Source organism: Aedes aegypti, chromosome 3, assembly GCF_002204515.2.
Source record: "Aedes aegypti strain LVP_AGWG chromosome 3, AaegL5.0 Primary Assembly, whole genome shotgun sequence".
In the NCBI taxonomy this organism is placed as follows: Eukaryota; Metazoa; Arthropoda; class Insecta; order Diptera; family Culicidae; genus Aedes; species Aedes aegypti.
The window spans coordinates 135882190-135906715 of record NC_035109.1 but is presented as its reverse complement, the minus strand read 5'-3'; the positions used below and the strand labels follow the sequence as shown (position 1 = coordinate 135906715).

At 23.1% G+C, this 24526-nt stretch overlaps 1 protein-coding gene and 1 pseudogene across 5 annotated transcripts in view; both read right to left on the bottom strand.

The window, feature by feature from the left end:
• Positions 1 to 24526, bottom strand: part of LOC5575615 — a 984994-nt gene that overhangs the window by 746689 nt on the left and 213779 nt on the right. The gene's annotated exons all lie outside the window — the stretch shown is intronic.
• Positions 15164 to 18321, bottom strand: LOC110678114 (annotated as a pseudogene). Its single transcript, XR_002501453.1, has 2 exons — positions 18309 to 18321; positions 15164 to 16618 (listed from the first exon to the last, which is right to left on the bottom strand). The product of XR_002501453.1 is annotated as an NADH-ubiquinone oxidoreductase chain 1-like (transcript).

Genomic DNA, 24526 nt, shown 5'->3' with positions numbered 1-24526 from the left:
CAAAATTATTAATTATGTAAAATTAATTAATATAAAATTTTATTAGTTCAATTCTCACCAAACTAAATTTTATATAAAAATACCCCTTAAATATTTTTATACTTATTTATTAATAAATAATTTTATATCAATTAATTATTATTTTTAAAATAATATAAAATTAATAAAACTTAAAAATTTACAAAATTATTAATTATGTAAAATTAATTAATATAAAATTTTATTAGTTCAATTCTCACCAAACTAAATTTTATATAAAAATACCCCTTAAATATTTTTATACTTATTTATTAATAAATAATTTTATATCAATTAATTATTATTTTTAAAATAATATAAAATTAATAAAACTTAAAAATTTACAAAATTATTAATTATGTAAAATTAATTAATATAAAATTTTATTAGTTCAATTCTTGTTTAATAATTATAATATATAATATTTTTATAATTATATTATATAATTATTAATAAATATTTACTATAATTATTAAATATTTTTAGTTTTCCCTTAATTTTTTTTTTTTTTTTAATATAAAATTTTATATTAAATATATAAATTTATTTATATTAATAAATAATATATATATATAAATTTATTTATATTAATAAATATTTTATAAAATAAATTAATATAAATAATTTATATATATATATATATTTATTAATTAATAAATAAATAAATAATATTTATTTATAAATTAAATATATTAATATATAATATATATATATATATATATAAAATTTTATATTTATATATATAATATATATTTAATTAATTATGCTTATAATTAATTAATAATTTATATAAATCTATTTTATATTAATATAAATTTATTATATATTAAGTTATTTATTTTTTTTCTTCATTTAGGACCCATAATTATATAAATGATTTTCTATTATTATTATAAGAACCATAATTATGTTTTCATTGAGATATATTTATATATTTAATTAAATATTTTATTATTTATATATATAAATATATTATTAAATTATTTATATTAATATAAATTATAATATAAATATTTAGTTATAATATAAAAATTTATATTATAATTTATATAAATATTTAATTATAATATAAAAATTTATATTATAATTTATATAAATATTTAATTATAATATAAAGATTTATATTATAATTTATATAAATATTTAATTATAATATAAAAATTTATATTATAATTTATATTTTAATTAAACATTAATTTATTTAAAAATTATAATTTAGAACCATTCATTTTTTTTTTACATATAATTATAAAATGAATTGCCTGACGAAAAGGGTTACCTTGATAGGGTAAATCATAAAGTTTATACTTTATTCATTAAATTATATTTAATAGAATTAAACTATTTCCAAAAGCTTCAAAAACTTTTGTGCATCGTACACTAAAATATAGATAATATATATATATATATTTATGTATTTATATAAAAATAATTTTTATAAAAAGATAAGCTAATTAAGCTATTGGGTTCATACCCCACTTATAAAGGTTATAATCCTTTTCTTTTTAATTAAAAAAATTTCTAATAATATTTTTTTTATTATATTAATTTCAGGAACTTTAATTACCATTTCATCTAATTCCTGATTAGGAGCTTGAATAGGATTAGAAATTAATTTACTTTCATTTATCCCCTTAATAAATGAAGGAAAAAAAAATCTAATAACTTCAGAAAGTAGTCTAAAATACTTTTTAACTCTAGCTTTCGCTTCTTCAATTTTATTATTTGCTATTATTTTAATAATAATATTTTTTAATGAAAATTGAATAATAAATAATAATTTTAATAATTTATTAATTTTATCTACTTTATTATTAAAAAGAGGAGCAGCTCCTTTTCATTTTTGATTCCCAGGAGTTATAGAAGGATTAAATTGAATTAATGGTTTAATTTTAATAACTTGACAAAAAATTGCCCCTTTAATACTTATTTCCTATAATTTAAATATTAATTTTTTTTATTTTACAATTTTACTTTCAATAATTATCGGAGCTCTAGGAGGATTAAATCAAACATCTTTACGTAAATTAATAGCTTTTTCATCAATTAATCATATTGGTTGAATATTAATAGCTATAATAAATAACGAACTTTTATGGCTAACTTATTTTTTATTATATTCAATTTTATCTATATCTATTATTTTAATATTTAATAATTTTAAATTATTTCATTTTAATCAAATTTTTAATTTTTCAATAATAAATCCTTACATTAAATTCTTTATATTTTTAAATCTTTTATCTTTAGGAGGATTACCCCCATTTTTAGGATTTTTACCTAAATGACTAGTTATCCAAAATTTAGTAGAAATAAATCAATTATTTCTTTTATTTATTGCTGTTTGTTTAACTTTAATTACTTTATACTATTATTTACGAATATCTTATAGTATTTATATATTAAATTACAATAAAAATTCATGAATATTAATAAATTCTTATTCTAATAATAATTTAACTTTAATTTTAACTATAAATTTTATTTCTATTATAGGATTATTAATTATTACATTAATTTATTTAATCTTATAATAAGAATTTAAGTTAAATAAACTAATAGCCTTCAAAGCTGAAAATATTTGTATTAATCTTTTAATTCTTAAACTTTAATATTTTTTTAATTATTCCTTTAGAATTGCAGTCTAATATCATTATTGAATATAAAGTTTGATTAAAAAGAATATATTTCTTATATATAAATTTACAATTTATCGCCTAAACTTCAGCCATTTAATCGCGACAATGGTTATTTTCAACAAATCATAAAGATATTGGAACTTTATATTTCATTTTTGGAGTATGATCCGGAATAGTCGGAACTTCTCTAAGAATTTTAATTCGTGCTGAACTTAGCCACCCTGGTATATTTATTGGGAATGACCAAATTTATAATGTAATTGTAACAGCTCATGCATTTATTATAATTTTCTTTATAGTAATACCAATTATAATTGGAGGATTTGGAAATTGATTAGTTCCTTTAATATTAGGAGCCCCTGATATAGCCTTTCCTCGAATAAATAATATAAGTTTTTGAATACTACCTCCTTCATTGACTCTTCTATTATCAAGCTCAATAGTAGAAAATGGGGCAGGAACTGGGGGAACAGTTTATCCTCCTCTCTCTTCAGGAACAGCTCATGCTGGAGCTTCTGTTGATTTAGCTATTTTTTCTCTTCATTTAGCTGGAATTTCCTCAATTTTAGGGGCAGTAAATTTTATTACAACTGTAATTAATATACGATCGTCAGGAATTACTTTAGATCGACTACCCTTATTTGTTTGATCTGTAGTTATTACAGCTATCTTATTACTTCTTTCTCTTCCTGTTTTAGCTGGAGCTATTACTATGTTATTAACAGACCGAAACTTAAATACATCTTTCTTTGATCCAATCGGAGGAGGAGATCCTATTTTATACCAACACTTATTCTGATTCTTTGGACATCCAGAAGTTTATATTTTAATTTTACCCGGATTTGGAATAATTTCTCATATTATTACTCAAGAAAGTGGAAAAAAGGAAACATTTGGAACTTTAGGAATAATTTATGCTATATTAACAATTGGATTATTGGGATTTATTGTTTGAGCTCATCATATATTTACAGTAGGTATAGACGTAGATACTCGAGCTTATTTTACTTCAGCAACTATAATTATTGCTGTTCCTACAGGAATTAAAATTTTTAGTTGATTAGCAACTTTACACGGAACTCAATTAACATATAGTCCAGCCCTTCTATGATCATTAGGATTTGTATTTTTATTTACAGTTGGAGGTTTAACAGGAGTAGTATTAGCTAATTCTTCAATTGATATTGTTCTTCATGATACTTATTACGTAGTTGCCCATTTTCATTATGTTTTATCTATAGGAGCTGTATTTGCTATTATAGCAGGATTTATTCATTGATACCCTTTATTAACAGGAATAGTTATAAACCCTTCATGATTAAAGGCTCAATTTAGTATAATATTTATTGGAGTAAATCTAACTTTCTTTCCCCAACATTTTTTAGGATTAGCTGGAATACCTCGACGATACTCAGATTTTCCCGATAGTTACTTAACTTGAAATATTATTTCTTCTTTAGGAAGAACAATTTCATTATTTGCCGTTATTTTCTTTTTATTTATTATTTGAGAAAGTATAATTACTCAACGAACACCTTCTTTCCCTATACAATTATCTTCATCCATTGAATGATATCATACACTTCCTCCTGCAGAACATACTTATTCAGAATTACCACTACTTTCTTCTAATTTCTAATATGGCAGATTAGTGCAATGAATTTAAGCTTCATAGGGGGAGATCCCCCAGTACCGGACACTTAAGCCACTATATTCATAATTCCAAAAATATTGGTTTTATTTGCTCGTGTTACCCATTTATGATAAGTATTATCATTTTTATAGTGTACAAAAATAAATTTGAAAATATAAATATGAATTTTGACATTGCATTTTGATGATGTATTTTAGTACCAAATTGATCGATCTTGAAAGGTGGCACCCAATACCGGACACGATGTGGAAACGCCTCGAATTCTGTAAATTTGAACATAATTGAATGCTTTTACTTTATGAATAGTGTATTAGTGCCAATTCAATGCATTTGCAACATTTACAAGAACAATTTGAGTTTTTATTCGTTTACAAGATGTGCATCAACAACGTCTTTCATATATGATGAAAAATAGCACATTTTACGATGTTGTTCTGAATGTTCATTCTTCTTCATTTTAATGCATGCATGTTTGATACCATGATCGACGGAATCCATGAAAAATGAATGTATTTTGAGACACTGGTGCAATAACTACAAAGATATCATATAGCAAATCAAGCTGTCCGAAACTGGGGGACAGGAGGTTCTTAATCAAAATTGTAATTTGTCCATATTTAGTTCAATTATGGTACAAAATACATTCATACTATCAAATTAGGATTATGTTCGATCATGCTTGCGTGATCCAAAGTATTTTTTCCATGTTCAAAATAATTACTAAATAGGCTCAAAATTAAGGCGATACGTAAAATTTGTTAAGATTTTCAAACATTTCTACTTTTTTAAAAAGGCATACATATTTCAAGGATGTGTTATTCTACGCAAACATTAGTCTCCATAATAGCTTTCTTTTCTTCTAATACACCATCTTGATTGGACCATGATTTCTCAATTTTTCAACTTTGTCCGGTATTGGGTGCTGTCCGGTACTGGGGGATCTCCCCCTATATAAAGATTATTATCTTTTATTAGAAAATGGCAACATGAGCAAATTTAGGACTTCAAAACAGTTCATCCCCTTTAATAGAACAATTAAATTTTTTTCATGATCATACTTTATTAATTCTAATTATAATTACAGTTATAATTGCATATATTATATTTATATTATTTTTTAACAAATTTACAAATCGATATTTATTACACGGACAAACAATTGAAATTATCTGAACAATTTTACCCGCTATTATTTTAATATTTATTGCCTTTCCTTCATTACGACTATTATACTTAATAGACGAAATTAATTCACCATTAATTACTTTAAAGGTTATTGGTCACCAATGATATTGAAGTTATGAATACTCAAATTTTTTAAATTTAGAATTTGACTCTTATATAATTCCTACCAACGAATTAGATTTAAATGGATTCCGTTTATTAGATGTTGATAACCGAATTATTTTACCTATAAATAATCAAATTCGTATTTTAGTTACAGCTACAGATGTCCTTCATTCCTGAACAGTCCCCTCTTTAGGAGTTAAAATTGATGCTACTCCAGGACGATTAAACCAAACTAATTTTTTAATTAATCAACCTGGATTATTCTTTGGTCAATGCTCAGAAATCTGCGGAGCAAATCATAGTTTTATACCAATTGTTGTTGAAAGAATTCCTATAAACTATTTTATCAAATGAATTTCTTCTCAAATAAATTCATTAGATGACTGAAAGCAAGTAATGATCTCTTAAATCATATTATAGTAAATTAGCACTTACTTCTAATGAAAAATATATCTAAACTAAAAAATTAGTTTAACCCAAAACCTTAGTATGTCAAACTAAAAAAATTAGTTTAATCTAATATTTTTTAATTCCTCAAATAGCCCCTATTAGTTGATTAACTTTATTTTTTGTTTTTTCTATCACATTAGTAATTTTTAATATTAAAAATTATTTTTGTTTTTCTTATAATTCAACTGAAACATCCCAAAACTTAAATATTAAACAACACAAATTAAATTGAAAATGATAACAAACTTATTTTCCGTATTTGACCCTTCAACAACTATCTTAAATTTGTCCTTAAATTGATTAAGAACTTTTTTAGGTCTATTAATTATTCCTTCAACTTACTGATTAATACCTAATCGATTCCAAATTATTTGAAATAACATTTTATTAACTCTTCACAAGGAATTTAAAACTCTTTTAGGCCCTAATGGACATAATGGAAGAACATTAATATTTGTTTCTTTATTTAGATTAATTATATTTAATAATTTTTTAGGATTATTCCCATATATTTTTACGAGTACTAGTCATTTAACCTTAACTTTAACTTTAGCCTTTCCATTATGATTAAGATTTATACTTTATGGATGAATTTGTCACACACAACATATATTTGCTCATTTAGTTCCTCAAGGAACTCCCCCTGTTTTAATACCTTTTATAGTGTGCATTGAAACTATTAGTAATGTAATCCGACCAGGAACTTTAGCAGTACGATTAACTGCTAATATAATTGCAGGACATTTACTAATAACTTTATTAGGAAATACCGGCCCTATATCAACATCTTATATCATTCTTTCATTAATTTTAATTACTCAAATTGCTCTTTTAGTTCTTGAATCTGCTGTTGCTATTATTCAATCTTATGTTTTTGCAGTATTAAGAACTCTTTATTCTAGTGAAGTAAATTAATTTATGTCAACACATGCAAATCACCCATTTCACTTAGTAGATTATAGCCCTTGACCTTTAACAGGAGCTATTGGAGCTATAACAACAGTTACAGGCCTTGTCCAATGATTTCATCAATATGATAATACTTTATTTTTACTGGGTAATATCATTACTATATTAACTATATACCAATGATGACGAGATATTTCTCGAGAAGGAACTTTTCAAGGACTTCACACTATTCCCGTAACATTAGGATTACGATGAGGAATAATTTTATTTATTATTTCTGAAGTTTTTTCTTTATTTCCTTCTTTTGAGCTTTTTTCCATAGTAGCTTATCCCCAACAATCGAATTAGGAATAGTTTGACCTCCAATTGGAATTGAACCTTTTAATCCTTTTCAAATTCCTCTTTTAAATACAGCTATTTTATTAGCTTCCGGAGTTACAGTAACCTGAGCCCATCATAGTTTAATAGAAAATAATCACACTCAAACAATTCAAAGATTATTTTTTACTGTTCTTTTAGGAATTTATTTTTCAATTCTTCAAGCTTATGAATATATTGAAGCTCCTTTTACAATTGCTGATAATGTTTATGGATCTACATTTTTTGTAGCAACAGGATTCCACGGACTACACGTATTAATTGGAACTTCTTTTCTATTAATTTGTTTATTTCGACATATAAATTGTCATTTTTCTAGAAGTCATCATTTTGGATTTGAAGCAGCTGCTTGATATTGACATTTTGTTGATGTAGTTTGACTATTCTTATATATTTCAATTTATTGATGAGGTAATTAATTTATAAAGTATATAATTGTATATGTGACTTCCAATCACAAGGACTAAATAATTTTAGTATAAATAATTATTATATTATTCATTATAAGAATTATTATTTTTACTATTACAATTATTGTAATAATATTAGCAACAATTTTATCAAAAAAAACTATCACAGATCGAGAAAAATCATCTCCATTTGAATGTGGATTCGACCCAATAAATTACTCTCGTTTACCTTTTTCATTACGATTTTTTTTAATTGCTATTATTTTTTTAATTTTTGATGTAGAAATTGCTTTAATCCTACCAATAATTTTAATTATTAAAACATCAAATTTAATAAATTGATCAATGACTAGTTTATTTTTTATTTTCATTTTATTAATTGGCTTATACCATGAATGAAACCAAGGAGCTTTAGAATGAAATAATTAAAATATGAAGCGATTTATTGCAATTAGTTTCGGCCTAATCTTAGGTGAAATTCACCCATATTTTGGGATAATAGTTAACTATAACATTTAATTTGCATTTAAAAAGTATTGAATTTATATTCAATTTATCTTAATTAATTGAAACCAAAAAGAGGTATATCACTGTTAATGATATCATTGAATAATTTATATATTCCAATTAAGTAGAAATATAAATGGAATTAAACCATTAAAGATAAAAGTTAGCAGCTTTTTCTTGATCAACATATTTCATTTTTAATTCCATTTATATAGTTTAAAAAAAACATTACATTTTCACTGTAAAAATAAAAATTTATTTTTTATAAATATTTAAAAATTACAATAATTTCCCTAACATCTTCAGTGTCATGCTCTAAATATAAGCTATTTAAATTTAAAAATTAATTTAAAAATAATATTATTCTTACTAAAATAATTACTCATAATATATAACTTAATAAATAAATTTTTAAATTATTATTTTGAAATTCTTGAACATATAATGAATAAATTTTTAATTGATTATATAATATCTGACCTCCAAAATATTCACTTCATCCTTGATCAAACATTTTATAAGAATATATTCCTAAAATTAATGGTCATTTTACAACACCCACAGTTGAAATTAAAGGTATAAATCACATACTTCCAGAAAAAAAACTAAAATTATAATAAACTAAAGACTTATTAATAAAAAAAAAATTAACATTTCTAATTAAATACCCAGTAAATCCTCCTAATAAACAAACTATTAATGTTAAATTTTTTAAATAATAAGGTAAACAAATTATTTCAGGATTAAAAAATATTAATCAACTTAACATTCTTCCTCCAATAATAGCTATAACTATTAAAAAAAAAATTCTAAAAGATATAGTTCACCCCTTATCATTTAGTATATTCAATGTAGTTCTATTAAAATCCCCTGTTATTGAATAATAAACTAATCGAAAAGAATAACATACAGTTAGCCCTGTAGAAAAAAAAAGAAAAAAAGAAAAAAAATTCATATAAGACAACATTACTGTTTCTAAAATTAAATCCTTCGAATAAAACCCCGCCAAAAAAGGCATCCCACATAAGGCTAAATTAGCAATATTAAAACAACTACATGTTAAAGGTATTCTTATACTTAAACCCCCTATAAATCGAATATCTTGAGCATTTTTTTGTATTATGAATAATTACCCCAGCACATATAAATAATAAAGCCTTAAAGAGCGCATGTGTTAATAAATGAAAAAAAGCTAACTTATAATAACCAATAGATAAAATACTTATTATTAAACCTAATTGACTTAAAGTAGATAAAGCAATAATTTTTTTTAAATCAAACTCAAAATTAGCCCCTAATCCAGCTATAAATATTGTTAACCCAGAAACTAATAATAAAAATTGTCCTAACTTAGAATTATCTAATAAAATATTAAATCGAATTAATAAATAAACCCCAGCAGTTACTAATGTAGAAGAATGTACTAAAGCAGAAACAGGAGTCGGAGCTGCCATAGCTGCAGGTAATCAAGAAGAAAAAGGAATTTGAGCACTTTTAGTCATTGCAGCCAATATCACTAATCCCCCAATAACTATTATTTCAAAATTATTTTTTATTATATCTAAATAAAAAATATAATTTCAACTCCCATAATTTAATATTCAAGCAATAGCTAATAATAAGGCAACATCTCCGATTCGATTAGATAAAGCTGTTAATATACCAGCATTATAAGATTTTACATTTTGAAAATAAATTACTAAACAGTAAGAAACTAATCCTAACCCATCTCATCCTAATAAAATTCTAATTAAATTAGGACTAATAATTAATATTATTATTGACATAACAAATATTAATACTAATAAAATAAACCGATTTACATTATAATCTTCTCCCATGTATTGGTCTCTATAAAAAATTACTAAAGAAGAAATTAATAAAACAAAAGATATAAATATTAAACTTATTCAATCAAATAAAAAAGTTATTACAATAGATATTGAATGTAAAGAAACAATTTCTCATTCAACAAAATATACTAAATCTATTAATAAAAACTTTAATCTCAAAATAAATAAAGTAAATCTAATAAAAATTAAAATATAAAAACTATTTTTACAATAATTAACTAAATAATTCACGATCTAAAATGAAATTCTCATATCATTGACACCACAAATCAATATTTTATTTTAAACTATTTAAATTAAAATTAAATTCATAATATACAAAAATTTCTTTTTATAATTAATAAATTTAATGGCAATCAATGCAATATTAATACTAAAAATTCTCGAGTAGTCCCTGAAGAAAAAAAATAAACCCCTGAATAAATTTTTCCATGTTGTCTATAAGCAAATAAATATAAAGTATGCTAAGGCAAATTATGTGTCAGATAACCTTTCAGCTTCTAGTACAAGCAAAGATTTGTGGAAGAGAATTAAAAAATTAAATATTTCCAAGACTTCTGAACGTAATGATAAATTCGATAACAGCATTGACGAAATCAACGATTATTTCAGCTCAAACTTCACCTTCGATGAGGATTTACCATCTGTTCCACCTGAAAATGTATATGGTTTCAGATTTTCCGAAATTTCTGAGAATGATATTACAATTTCTATCAATTCTATAAAATCTAACGCAGTAGGCTTGGACGAAATTCCCCTACGTTTTATTAAACTTTTGTTTCCTTCCATTTGTCCAATCATACATTATATTTTCAACTTAATTGTATCTTCGTCAAAATTTCCTCAAGCATGGAAACATTCAAAAATAATTCCTATAAAAAAGAAGGCAAAAACGTTAAACTTAGAAAATCTCCGTCCAATTAGCATTTTACGTGGTTTATCAAAAGTCTTTGAGCGGATTTTGAAATATCAAATTCAAGAGCATATTGAAAACTTTGACCTCATGCATACTTTCCAGTCAGGGTTTCGACGTGGTCACAGTACAACATCCGCTTTTCTAAAAGTACACAATGACATTCTTTCAGTTATCGATAGAAAAGGTGTAGCATTTCTTTTCCTTTTAGACTTTTCTAAAGCATTCGATAGGGTTTCACATACCAAGCTTTTAAAAAAACTATCCTATGATTTTTTATTCTCTAGACCAGCAGTAAATCTTATGCAATCATATTTATCAAATCGAAGTCAATCAGTTTTTGCTGGTGGAGCCTTTTCGAAGACCTGTTCTATTTTGTCTGGAGTACCGCAAGGCTCAATCCTTGGGCCTCTTTTATTTTCTTGCTTCATCAATGATTTACCTAACGTTCTAAAACATTGTAAGATCCACATGTTCGCCGATGATGTGCAACTCTATCTGGCTCTAGAAGAAGTTGATTTGTCACTTATGTATCAGCTAATTAATGATGACTTGTCTCGCATCATACGTTGGGCGGATGAAAATCTTTTGCAAATCAACGCTTCTAAAACAAAAGTGATGTTTATTTCAAGAAGCACTCATAACTACTCCTTGCCATTGTTTCGTCTAGGCAATGATCTTTTGGAGTACGTTAATAAGGCATCAAATCTAGGTTTCATAATTCAAAATAATCTTGAATGGGACAGTCACGTCAATAATATGTGCAGCAAAATTTATAGCGGATTGAGATTGTTGAGAATTTCATCAAATATGTTACCAACTTCAGTAAAATTACAACTTTTCAAATCATTGCTGCTTCCGCATTTCATGTACGGTGATGTATTACTTATAAATGCTTCTGCCAGAGCTATAGACAGACTCAGAATAGCATTAAATTGTTGTGTACGTTATGTTTATAATTTGTCAAGATTTTCTCATGTGTCACGTTTTCATCCCAAGTTGATTGGATGTCCATTTTATGATTTTTTCAAAATGCGATCATGTCTAACTTTGTTCAAGATTTTTCGATTTGCAACACCTTCATACTTGTACGAAAACTTAAACCCTTTCCAAAGCTATCGCACTAGAAACTTTATAATACCGCGATATAATACAGCACACTTTGCGAATACCTTATTTGTAAGAGGCATAGTATTCTGGAATCAATTACCAAATGAAACCAAAAACTTAAATACTTTCAAAAGCTTCCAGCAAGAATGCGTCAAATGGTTCAACAGGGGGAATCAACAAAATTAATAACTACGGAGTATCAGAAACATAATATTAAGTTAAATTTATTCCTTCAAAAATAGCTAATTGTAGCGCTTTAAAAGGAATTTTCCTTATGCTACATTGATATGAACAAGTAAATAAATAAATAAATAAATAAATAAAGATAAACTAGGCATAAAATTTAATATCCCTTTATTAATTAATAAACTTCGTCTTCCTATTCGTTCATAAGAAATATTAGCCAAACAAAATAACCCAGAAGAGCATAACCCATGAGCAATTATTAAAGTATATGACCCATTTAATCCTCAATAAGTTATTGTTATTAATCCTCTTAATACAATCCCTATATGAGCAACCGAAGAATAAGCAATTAAAGCCTTTAAATCTATTTGTCATAAACAAATTAAACTAACTAAAACTCCTCCAATTAAACTAATACTGATTCAAATATAATTAAATTTTATACCTAAAACTTGCATTAAAGAAAATACCCGTAATAAACCATACCCTCCTAATTTTAATAAAACACCTGCCAAAATTATAGACCCTGAAACAGGAGCTTCTACATGAGCCTTTGGTAATCATAAATGAACTAAAAATATTGGTATTTTTACTAAAAAAGCAAAAATTATACATAAATATAAAAAATCTAAATTATATAAATTTTTATAACTTAATATAACAAAATTTATTGTATAATTATCATTTTTAATATAAAAAATACCAATTAATAACGGCAACGAAGCCAGTAAAGTATAAAATAATAAATAAATCCCCGCCTGTAAACGTTCAGGTTGATACCCTCAACCTAAAATTAAAAATAAAGTTGGAATTAAACTTCTTTCAAAAAATAAATAAAATATAAATATGCTTATGGAACTAAAAGTAAAAATTAATATTAAAAGTAAAAAGACAATTATAAATAAAAATAAATTAACATAATTATTATAACGAACTACCCCTTCTCTAGCTATTAATATTAAACCACAAATTCAAAAACTTAATAAAATTAATCCATAAGAAATTATATCTATACCAAAATAATAAGAAATATCACAAAAATAATAATTAGAACTAATTTTAATTATAAATAAACAAGTGGCTAAAAAAATTAAATTTTGAACCATTCAATAAATATTTTTTTTAAAAAATAAAAAAAAATAAATATAATTATAAAAATAAATTTTAACATTGTAAAATAGAAAAACTCTGAAAATAATCATTACCATGAGTTCGAATCATAGAAACTAAAATAGATAGCCCTAGAACCCCTTCACAAACACAAAAAGTTAAAAAAAATATACTAAAGTAACTTTCATAATTTATAAAATTTAAATACAAAAATAGTAATATAAATAATATTAATACTATAAACTCTAATCTCAATAAAGTACAAAGTAAATGCTTACGACTAGAAATAAAAACAATACTTCCAAAAATAAATATAATAATTATTAAATAATATATATATAAATTTATCATTAGTTTTAATAGTTTAAAAAAAAACATTAGTCTTGTAAACTAAAAATAAAAATTATTTTTTTTTAAAACTTCAAGAAAAAAGATACTTCCTTTTCATTAACTCCCAAAGTTAATATTTTATTATAAACTATTTCTTGATATTATAACATTAATTATACTAATTTCTTTAATTACTAGTTTTATCTTTATACAAATAAAACACCCCTTAGCTATAGGATCAATACTTTTAATTCAAACATTTCTAACTTCTCTGTTAACTGGTATATTCGTAAAAACATTTTGATTTTCTTATGTTTTATTTTTAATTTTTATAGGAGGAATATTAGTTTTATTCATTTATGTTACTTCTCTTTCATCTAATGAAATATTTTCATTATCTATAAAACTATTTTTTTTATCTTTAAGTATAATTTTAATATTTATTGTATTTTCTTTTTTTTTTGATAAATCAATTATTAGAATATTTATTAATAATAATGAAATAAATAATTTATTTTCTACAAATTCTTTAATAATAGAAGACTTAATTTCATTAAATAAAATATATAACTTTCCAACTAATTTAATTACTTTATTATTAATTAATTATTTATTTTTAACTTTATTAGTAACAGTAAAAATTACAAAAAAAAATTATGGACCCTTACGCCCAATAAATTAATTTATGTCTAAATCATTACGAAAAACCCACCCTTTATTAAAAATAGCAAATAATGCTCTTGTCGATCTCCCGGCTCCTTCCAATATTTCTGCTTGATGAAATTTTGGTTCTTTATTAGGATTATGTTTAATCATCCAAATTTTAACAGGATTATTCTTAGCAATACACTATACTGCTGATATTGAAACAGCTTTTAATAGAGTAAATCACATTTATCGTGATGTTAATAATGGTTGATTCCTACGAATTTGTCATGCTAATGGAGCTTCTTTTTTTTTCGCTTGTTTATTCATTCACGTAGGACGAGGAGTTTATTATAATTCATACTTATACATCCCAACATGAATAATTGGAGTAATTATTTTATTTATAGTAATAGCAACAGGATTTTTAGGATATGTTCTACCTTGGGGACAAATATCATTCTGAGGAGCTACAGTAATTACTAATCTTTTATCTGCTGTACCTTATTTAGGTACAGATTTAGTTCAATGAATTTGAGGAGGATTCGCTGTTGATAATGCTACTTTAACTCGATTCTTTACATTTCATTTTATTTTACCTTTCATTGTATTAGCTTTAACTATAATTCATCTATTATTTTTACACCAAACAGGTTCAAATAACCCATTAGGATTAAATTCAAATGTAGATAAAATTCCTTTTCACCCTTATTTTGTTTACAAGGATATTGTTGGATTTATCATTTTTATATGAATTTTAATTGGATTTATTTGAAAATTCAATTACTTACTAATAGACCCAGAAAATTTTATTCCAGCTAACCCATTAGTTACTCCTGTCCATATTCAACCAGAATGATATTTTTTATTTGCTTATGCAATTTTACGTTCTATTCCAAATAAATTAGGAGGGGTAATTGCATTAGTTTTATCTATTGCAATTTTAATAATTCTCCCATTTACTCATACTAGTAAATTCCGAGGATTACAATTCTATCCTTTAAATCAAATTTTATTTTGAAATATAGTAATTGTGGCTTCCCTTTTAACTTGAATTGGAGCTCGGCCTGTTGAAGATCCTTATGTTTTAACAGGACAAATTCTAACAGTATTATATTTTTCTTATTTTATTATTAATCCTTTAATATCAAAATATTGAGATAAATTATTAAATTAATTAATAAGCTTTTATAGCATATGTCTTGAAAACATAAGAAAGAAGTCAAACCTTCTATTAATTTAATTTTATACTAAAAATTATTCATTAAAATAATATAGATAAAATAAAAATTTTTACCCCAATAAAAAAAAATAAGTAATTTAAAGACATCGGTAAAAAACTCTTTCAAGCTAAATACATTAATTTATCATACCGAAACCGAGGTAAAGTCCCTCGAACCCAAATAAAAAAAAAGAAATAATAGTTAATTTAAAAAAAAATAAAATTCTATAGATATCTCTACCTAAAAAAATTACTCTAAATAACATACTTATAAATAAAATACTAGAATATTCAGCTAAAAAAATTAAAGCAAATCCCCCTCTTCTATATTCTACATTAAATCCTGAAACTAACTCAGACTCCCCTTCAGCAAAATCAAAAGGAGTACGATTAGTTTCAGCTAAACAAGATGCAAATCAAACGAGACCTAAAGGAAAACAAAATACAATAAATCATATGTATTTCTGATATATAAAAAAATTCAAAAAATTATAATTTCCAATTAAAAAAATAAATCTCAATAAAATTAAAGCCAATCTAACTTCATAAGAAATAGTTTGTGCAACAGCCCGTAATCCTCCTAATAAAGCATAATTAGAATTAGAAGATCACCCCGCCACTATTACAGTATAAACTCCTAATCTAGTAATACATAAAAAAAATAAAACCCCTAAATTAAAAGAATACAATTTAATTAAATAAGGCATACTTATTCAAATTAATAAAGACAAAAATAAAGAAAAAATAGGAGAAAAATAATAAAAAATATAATTAGATAATAAAGGATAAGTTTGTTCCTTAGTAAATAACTTTACAGCATCACTAAAAGGTTGTAATAACCCTATAAATCCTACTTTATTAGGTCCTTTACGAATTTGAATATATCCTAAAACTTTCCGCTCTAATAAAGTTAAAAAAGCTACCCCTACTATTACACAAATTACCAATAATAAACTTCCAATCAATGATAATAAATAATCTATATAAAACAATACTATTTATAATTAATTATATTATATAAATAAATTCTAAATTTATTGCACTAATCTGCCAAAATAGTTTATTAAATATTAATATAATTCATAAATTTAAAATTTATATTTTTTATATTAGGTCCTTTCGTACTATAATATAATAATTAATTAAAGATAGAAACCAACCTGGCTTACGCCGGTTTGAACTCAGATCATGTAAGAATTCAAAGGTCGAACAGACCTAAACTTTAAACTTCTACACCTAAAAATAACTCTTAATCCAACATCGAGGTCGCAATCTTTTTTGTCGATAAGAACTCTAAAAAAAAATTACGCTGTTATCCCTAAGGTAACTTAATTTTTTAATCAATATAACTGGATCAAATATTCATAAACTAATGTAAATTGAAAATAAAAGTTTTTTAAATTTTAATACCACCCCAGTAAAATTTTTTATTAAAATATAAATTTAATTATTCTTTTTAATTTATAATTAACAAAAATAAAGATCTATAGGGTCTTCTCGTCTTTTAATTACATTTTAACTTTTTAATTAAAAAATAAAATTCTATAAAAATTTAAAAAAGACAGTATATATCTCATTCAACCATTCATACAAGCCTTCAATTAAAAGACTACTGATTATGCTACCTTCGCACAGTCAAAATACTGCGGCCCTTTAATAATTTATCAGTGGGCAGGTTAGACTTTAAATTAAATTCAAAAAGACATGTTTTTGATAAACAGGTGAATATATAATTTGCCGAATTCCTTATTTAAACCTTTCATTTTAAATAATTTATATAAATTAAATATACTAATTTTATCATAATTTATAAATTATTATCATTAAAATTTATATTTTAATAAATAATTTAATTTAACAATAAATAATAAAAATTTTAAAATAAATTATAACAAATTTATTAATGATAACTATTTTTAAGCTTACATTTATTAAATATTTTATTAAAAATTTAAAAATTTATTTTAAAGCTAATCCCTTAAAATATTAATTTTATAAAATAAAAATACTATATAAATAAAATTTTTAATTTATAAATCTAAATTAAATTTATTTCTTAAAAAACTAGATATATTTTAAAACGATTAACATTTCATTTCTAATTATATATTTAAAATAATTATTCCACAGTAACTTTTATATATAATTAAATCTTTAAAATTCGAGAAAAATTAATATAATAATTAATTAATTAATAAACCCTGATACACAAGGTACAATAAATTAAATTTTCTTTTTAAATAAAAATTTTTCAAATTATTTCAATTTTCTTTTACAATACAAATATACTATTATTAAAATTATTTATTTCTTTAAAAAATACTAAAACTAAAATTATTAAAATTATTTTTATTAATTAAATTAAAAAAAAAAAAAAATTAATAAATAAAATTTAATCAATTTAAATTGATTTGCACAAATTTCTTTTCAATGTAAATGAAATACTTTACTAATTAAGCTTTAAATTGTCTTTCTAGATACACTTTCCAGTACATCTACTATGTTACAACTTATCTTATTTTAAAAATAAGAACGATGGGCGATATGTACATGTTTTAGAGCTAAAATCATATAAATAATCTATTTTATATTACTATTAAATCCACCTTCAAATTTTTGTTTCAAAAAATTATTCATTTAAATAAATTTATTGTAATCCATCTCTACTTAAATATAAACTGCACCTTGATCTGACATTTTATTTAATAAAATATTAAGAAAATTAAATCTTATAACATATTCTGATGACGACGATATACAAATTAAACAAATTTAAGTAAGGTTCAATGTGAATTATCAATTACAGGACAGATTCCTCTAAATAGACTAAAACACCGCCAAATTTTTTAAATTTTAAGAATATAACTAATACTACTTTAGCATTTTAATATTTATTTTTAATAATAGGGTATCTAATCCTAGTTTATTACAAAAAGTTTATAGCTTAAATTATTTTCTAAAATAATAAATTAATAAATTTAAAAATTTCACCTAATAAATTTATATTTATATTATAAAAATTTATAATTTAACTAATACTAAAAATTTTTACTTGCATTATTTGTATAACCGCGGTAGCTGGCACAAATTTTACCAATACTATATATTATTACTAATACAAAATTTCTTTTTTAATTAATATCAATTACAGTGGGATTCCGTTTTTGGCAACAAAATCTAAATTTTCAGTTGCCAAAAACGGAACCGTGCCAAAATCGGAACCCTTATTTTAAATTTTATTTTTCAACTATTGGTTTTGAAAACATCATTAGAATGTTATTACATCATCCTTATGGAACTATATGGCATCTAGACTTCAAAACGGCTCACTTCGAAGCAGTTTTCCGTAGGGTTGTACTATGATATGAATCTATAGCGCCGTAATGCTAATTGTAGCAAACGTTTTACATACAAACTTTTTACGCCTGAACGTCTTTAATGATTTTAAGAAGCTTCATACGCACTATTTGTATGAGTGGGCCATGTAAAATCAATATTCGCAAAAGTGACCTTTATACAAGAACTTAACATTTTCCTGGAACTGTGTTAGAATACGAAAGAAATAAAATATATTACTGTATTCATATCAATACGTATTTACAAAACAAAATCGCTGGATATTGCAAAACGGCATAAGTTTTTTTTATTTAATGAACATTATACATCAGTTTAACTTTTAGGCATTTAAATTAAATTTTAAAAAACTCGGTAAGTTTAGAATTCCATCGGGGCCCAGATAGCCGTAGCGGTAAATGCGTAGCTATTCAGCATGGCCATGCTGAGGGTCGTGGTTTCGAATCCCGCTGATCGAGGATCTTTTCGTAAAGGAAATTTTCTCGATCCCCAGGGCATAAGAGTATCTTCGTACCTGCCACACGATATACACATGCAAAAATGGTCAATTGGCAAAGAAAGCTCTCAGTTAATAACTGTGGAAGTGCTCATAAGAACACTAATCTGAGAAGCAGGCTTTGTCTCAGTTGGGACGTAACGCCAGAAAGAAGAAGAGAGCATTTCAATAATGCAACTGCAGTCAAAAGGGCAAACATGAACAACTACATCTCATGATCCATAAATGCGGCTCACAATTTTGTAGAAAACACAACCATGCTTTTATCATTTAAGTTCTAATTGAGCTTGATATATGTTTTACACCTACTTTATGGAACCAACGGATATTTACAGGATCCTGCTTAAGAGTTTCTTAGGAATCACCAAACTTTTAACTTAATCCCTAATAATCAATTATAAATTCTCAGGATCCCGCAAGAAACCGTCAGTGTCCGCTAGAAATCTGCAGACATCTTCAAGAGTCCGGTAAAATGTCAGAGAAGTCCATTAAGAACCAAGAGTCTCCTAAGGATTCTCCAGAGTTTAGCTAGGAAATTCATAGACCCAGCTCGTAAGGAACATTTTGATTATTTTGAGACCCGTATCCTAGATTAAAAATCTTGTACAAAATTCTGGATCGTCTCTTAACAAACCTAACGTCTTGAAGAACCTCCAACAAAGCGGGAACGTAGCTCTTAAAAGTTGACGCAGAAAGATCAATATACACTCTAATATCACAAACAAAAGTTAAAATACACTTAACCGTTTTTAACGTATGCCGCATTGATATTATTGAGAATAAAGTGTAGTTTGGACTGTGTTCGCATTTTTCATGATGCCGGTATTGAATGGCACATTGGAATTCTACAACATCATACAATATAGTAAAATATACACTCTTTTTAGTGTATCACCTACTGGCAGACTAAAGTGGGCTGGTCACTCAGTATGAATGCCAAAGAGATTGTTGAGTTCTGGTGGAGATTGATGACCTCATGAAATGTTGCGAACGCAACACCAACGACCATCCTGAAGTAAATGAGCGCGTACGGGAGCCCTTAGTAGTTATTGAGATTTGCGGGTATATCGACGAAAATTGAGCTCTGGAACGTAATAAGTGCATAGTTGACCTACTGTTCAGATAAACAAAGCAACAGACACGATAATATTTACAAAAATTTACAAATTTTAATGGTATTAAAAAATGTTGCCAAAAACGGATCCATTTTGTTGCCAAAATCGGGGGGTGCCAAAAATGGGGCATGCCAAAAACGGAGCATGCCAAAAACGGAATCCCACTGTACTGCGAATAAATTAATTATTATAATTTTTTAAAAATTAAAACAATTCACACAAAAATTTACATGTAAAATAAAATAATAATAAAAATATTAACCAAAATAAAATAATATTTATTGATATAAGTATTAAAAAATACAATTATTATTTTTAAAATAATATAAAATTAATAAAACTTAAAAATTTACAAAATTATTAATTATGTAAAATTAATTAATATAAAATTTTATTAGTTCAATTCTCACCAAACTAAATTTTATATAAAAATACCCCTTAAATATTTTTATACTTATTTATTAATAAATAATTTTATATCAATTAATTATTATTTTTAAAATAATATAAAATTAATAAAACTTAAAAATTTACAAAATTATTAATTATGTAAAATTAATTAATATAAAATTTTATTAGTTCAATTCTCACCAAACTAAATTTTATATAAAAATACCCCTTAAATATTTTTATACTTATTTATTAATAAATAATTTTATATCAATTAATTATTATTTTTAAAATAATATAAAATTAATAAAACTTAAAAATTTACAAAATTATTAATTATGTAAAATTAATTAATATAAAATTTTATTAGTTCAATTCTCACCAAACTAAATTTTATATAAAAATACCCCTTAAATATTTTTATACTTATTTATTAATAAATAATTTTATATCAATTAATTATTATTTTTAAAATAATATAAAATTAATAAAACTTAAAAATTTACAAAATTATTAATTATGTAAAATTAATTAATATAAAATTTTATTAGTTCAATTCTTGTTTAATAATTATAATATATAATATTTTTATAATTATATTATATAATTATTAATAAATATTTACTATAATTATTAAATATTTTTAGTTTTCCCTTAATTTTTTTTTTTTTTTTTAATATAAAATTTTATATTAAATATATAAATTTATTTATATTAATAAATAATATATATATATAAATTTATTTATATTAATAAATATTTTATAAAATAAATTAATATAAATAATTTATATATATATATATATATATATATTTATTAATTAATAAATAAATAAATAATATTTATTTATAAATTAAATATATTAATATATAATATATATATATATATAAAATTTTATATTTATATATATAATATATATTTAATTAATTATGCTTATAATTAATTAATAATTTATATAAATCTATTTTATATTAATATAAATTTATTATATATTAAGTTATTTATTTTTTTCTTCATTTAGGACCCATAATTATATAAATGATTTTCTATTATTATTATAAGAACCATAATTATGTTTTCATTGAGATATATTTATATATTTAATTAAATATTTTATTATTTATATATATAAATATATTATTAAATTATTTATATTAATATAAATTATAATATAAATATTTAGTTATAATATAAAAATTTATATTATAATTTATATAAATATTTAATTATAATATAAAAATTTATATTATAATTTATATAAATATTTAATTATAATATAAAGATTTATATTATAATTTATATAAATATTTAATTATAATATAAAAATTTATATTATAATTTATATTTTAATTAAACATTAATTTATTTAAAAATTATAATTTAGAACCATTCATTTTTTTTTACATATAATTATAAAATGAATTGCCTGACGAAAAGGGTTACCTTGATAGGGTAAATCATAAAGTTTATACTTTATTCATTAAATTATATTTAATAGAATTAAACTATTTCCAAAAGCTTCAAAAACTTTTGTGCATCGTACACTAAAATATAGATAATATATATATATATTTATGTATTTATATAAAAATAATTTTTATAAAAAGATAAGCTAATTAAGCTATTGGGTTCATACCCCACTTATAAAGGTTATAATCCTTTTCTTTTTAATTAAAAAAATTTCTAATAATATTTTTTTTATTATATTAATTTCAGGAACTTTAATTACCATTTCATCTAATTCCTGATTAGGAGCTTGAATAGGATTAGAAATTAATTTACTTTCATTTATCCCCTTAATAAATGAAGGAAAAAAAAATCTAATAACTTCAGAAAGTAGTCTAAAATACTTTTTAACTCAAGCTTTCGCTTCTTCAATTTTATTATTTGCTATTATTTTAATAATAATATTTTTTAATGAAAATTGAATAATAAATAATAATTTTAATAATTTATTAATTTTATCTACTTTATTATTAAAAAGAGGAGCAGCTCCTTTTCATTTTTGATTCCCAGGAGTTATAGAAGGATTAAATTGAATTAATGGTTTAATTTTAATAACTTGACAAAAAATTGCCCCTTTAATACTTATTTCCTATAATTTAAATATTAATTTTTTTTATTTTACAATTTTACTTTCAATAATTATCGGAGCTCTAGGAGGATTAAATCAAACATCTTTACGTAAATTAATAGCTTTTTCATCAATTAATCATATTGGTTGAATATTAATAGCTATAATAAATAACGAACTTTTATGGCTAACTTATTTTTTATTATATTCAATTTTATCTATATCTATTATTTTAATATTTAATAATTTTAAATTATTTCATTTTAATCAAATTTTTAATTTTTCAATAATAAATCCTTACATTAAATTCTTTATATTTTTAAATCTTTTATCTTTAGGAGGATTACCCCCATTTTTAGGATTTTTACCTAAATGACTAGTTATCCAAAATTTAGTAGAAATAAATCAATTATTTCTTTTATTTATTGCTGTTTGTTTAACTTTAATTACTTTATACTATTATTTACGAATATCTTATAGTATTTATATATTAAATTACAATAAAAATTCATGAATATTAATAAATTCTTATTCTAATAATAATTTAACTTTAATTTTAACTATAAATTTTATTTCTATTATAGGATTATTAATTATTACATTAATTTATTTAATCTTATAATAAGAATTTAAGTTAAATAAACTAATAGCCTTCAAAGCTGAAAATATTTGTATTAATCTTTTAATTCTTAAACTTTAATATTTTTTTAATTATTCCTTTAGAATTGCAGTCTAATATCATTATTGAATATAAAGTTTGATTAAAAAGAATATATTTCTTATATATAAATTTACAATTTATCGCCTAAACTTCAGCCATTTAATCGCGACAATGGTTATTTTCAACAAATCATAAAGATATTGGAACTTTATATTTCATTTTTGGAGTATGATCCGGAATAGTCGGAACTTCTCTAAGAATTTTAATTCGTGCTGAACTTAGCCACCCTGGTATATTTATTGGGAATGACCAAATTTATAATGTAATTGTAACAGCTCATGCATTTATTATAATTTTCTTTATAGTAATACCAATTATAATTGGAGGATTTGGAAATTGATTAGTTCCTTTAATATTAGGAGCCCCTGATATAGCCTTTCCTCGAATAAATAATATAAGTTTTTGAATACTACCTCCTTCATTGACTCTTCTATTATCAAGCTCAATAGTAGAAAATGGGGCAGGAACTGGGTGAACAGTTTATCCTCCTCTCTCTTCAGGAACAGCTCATGCTGGAGCTTCTGTTGATTTAGCTATTTTTTCTCTTCATTTAGCTGGAATTTCCTCAATTTTAGGGGCAGTAAATTTTATTACAACTGTAATTAATATACGATCGTCAGGAATTACTTTAGATCGACTACCCTTATTTGTTTGATCTGTAGTTATTACAGCTATCTTATTACTTCTTTCTCTTCCTGTTTTAGCTGGAGCTATTACTATGTTATTAACAGACCGAAACTTAAATACATCTT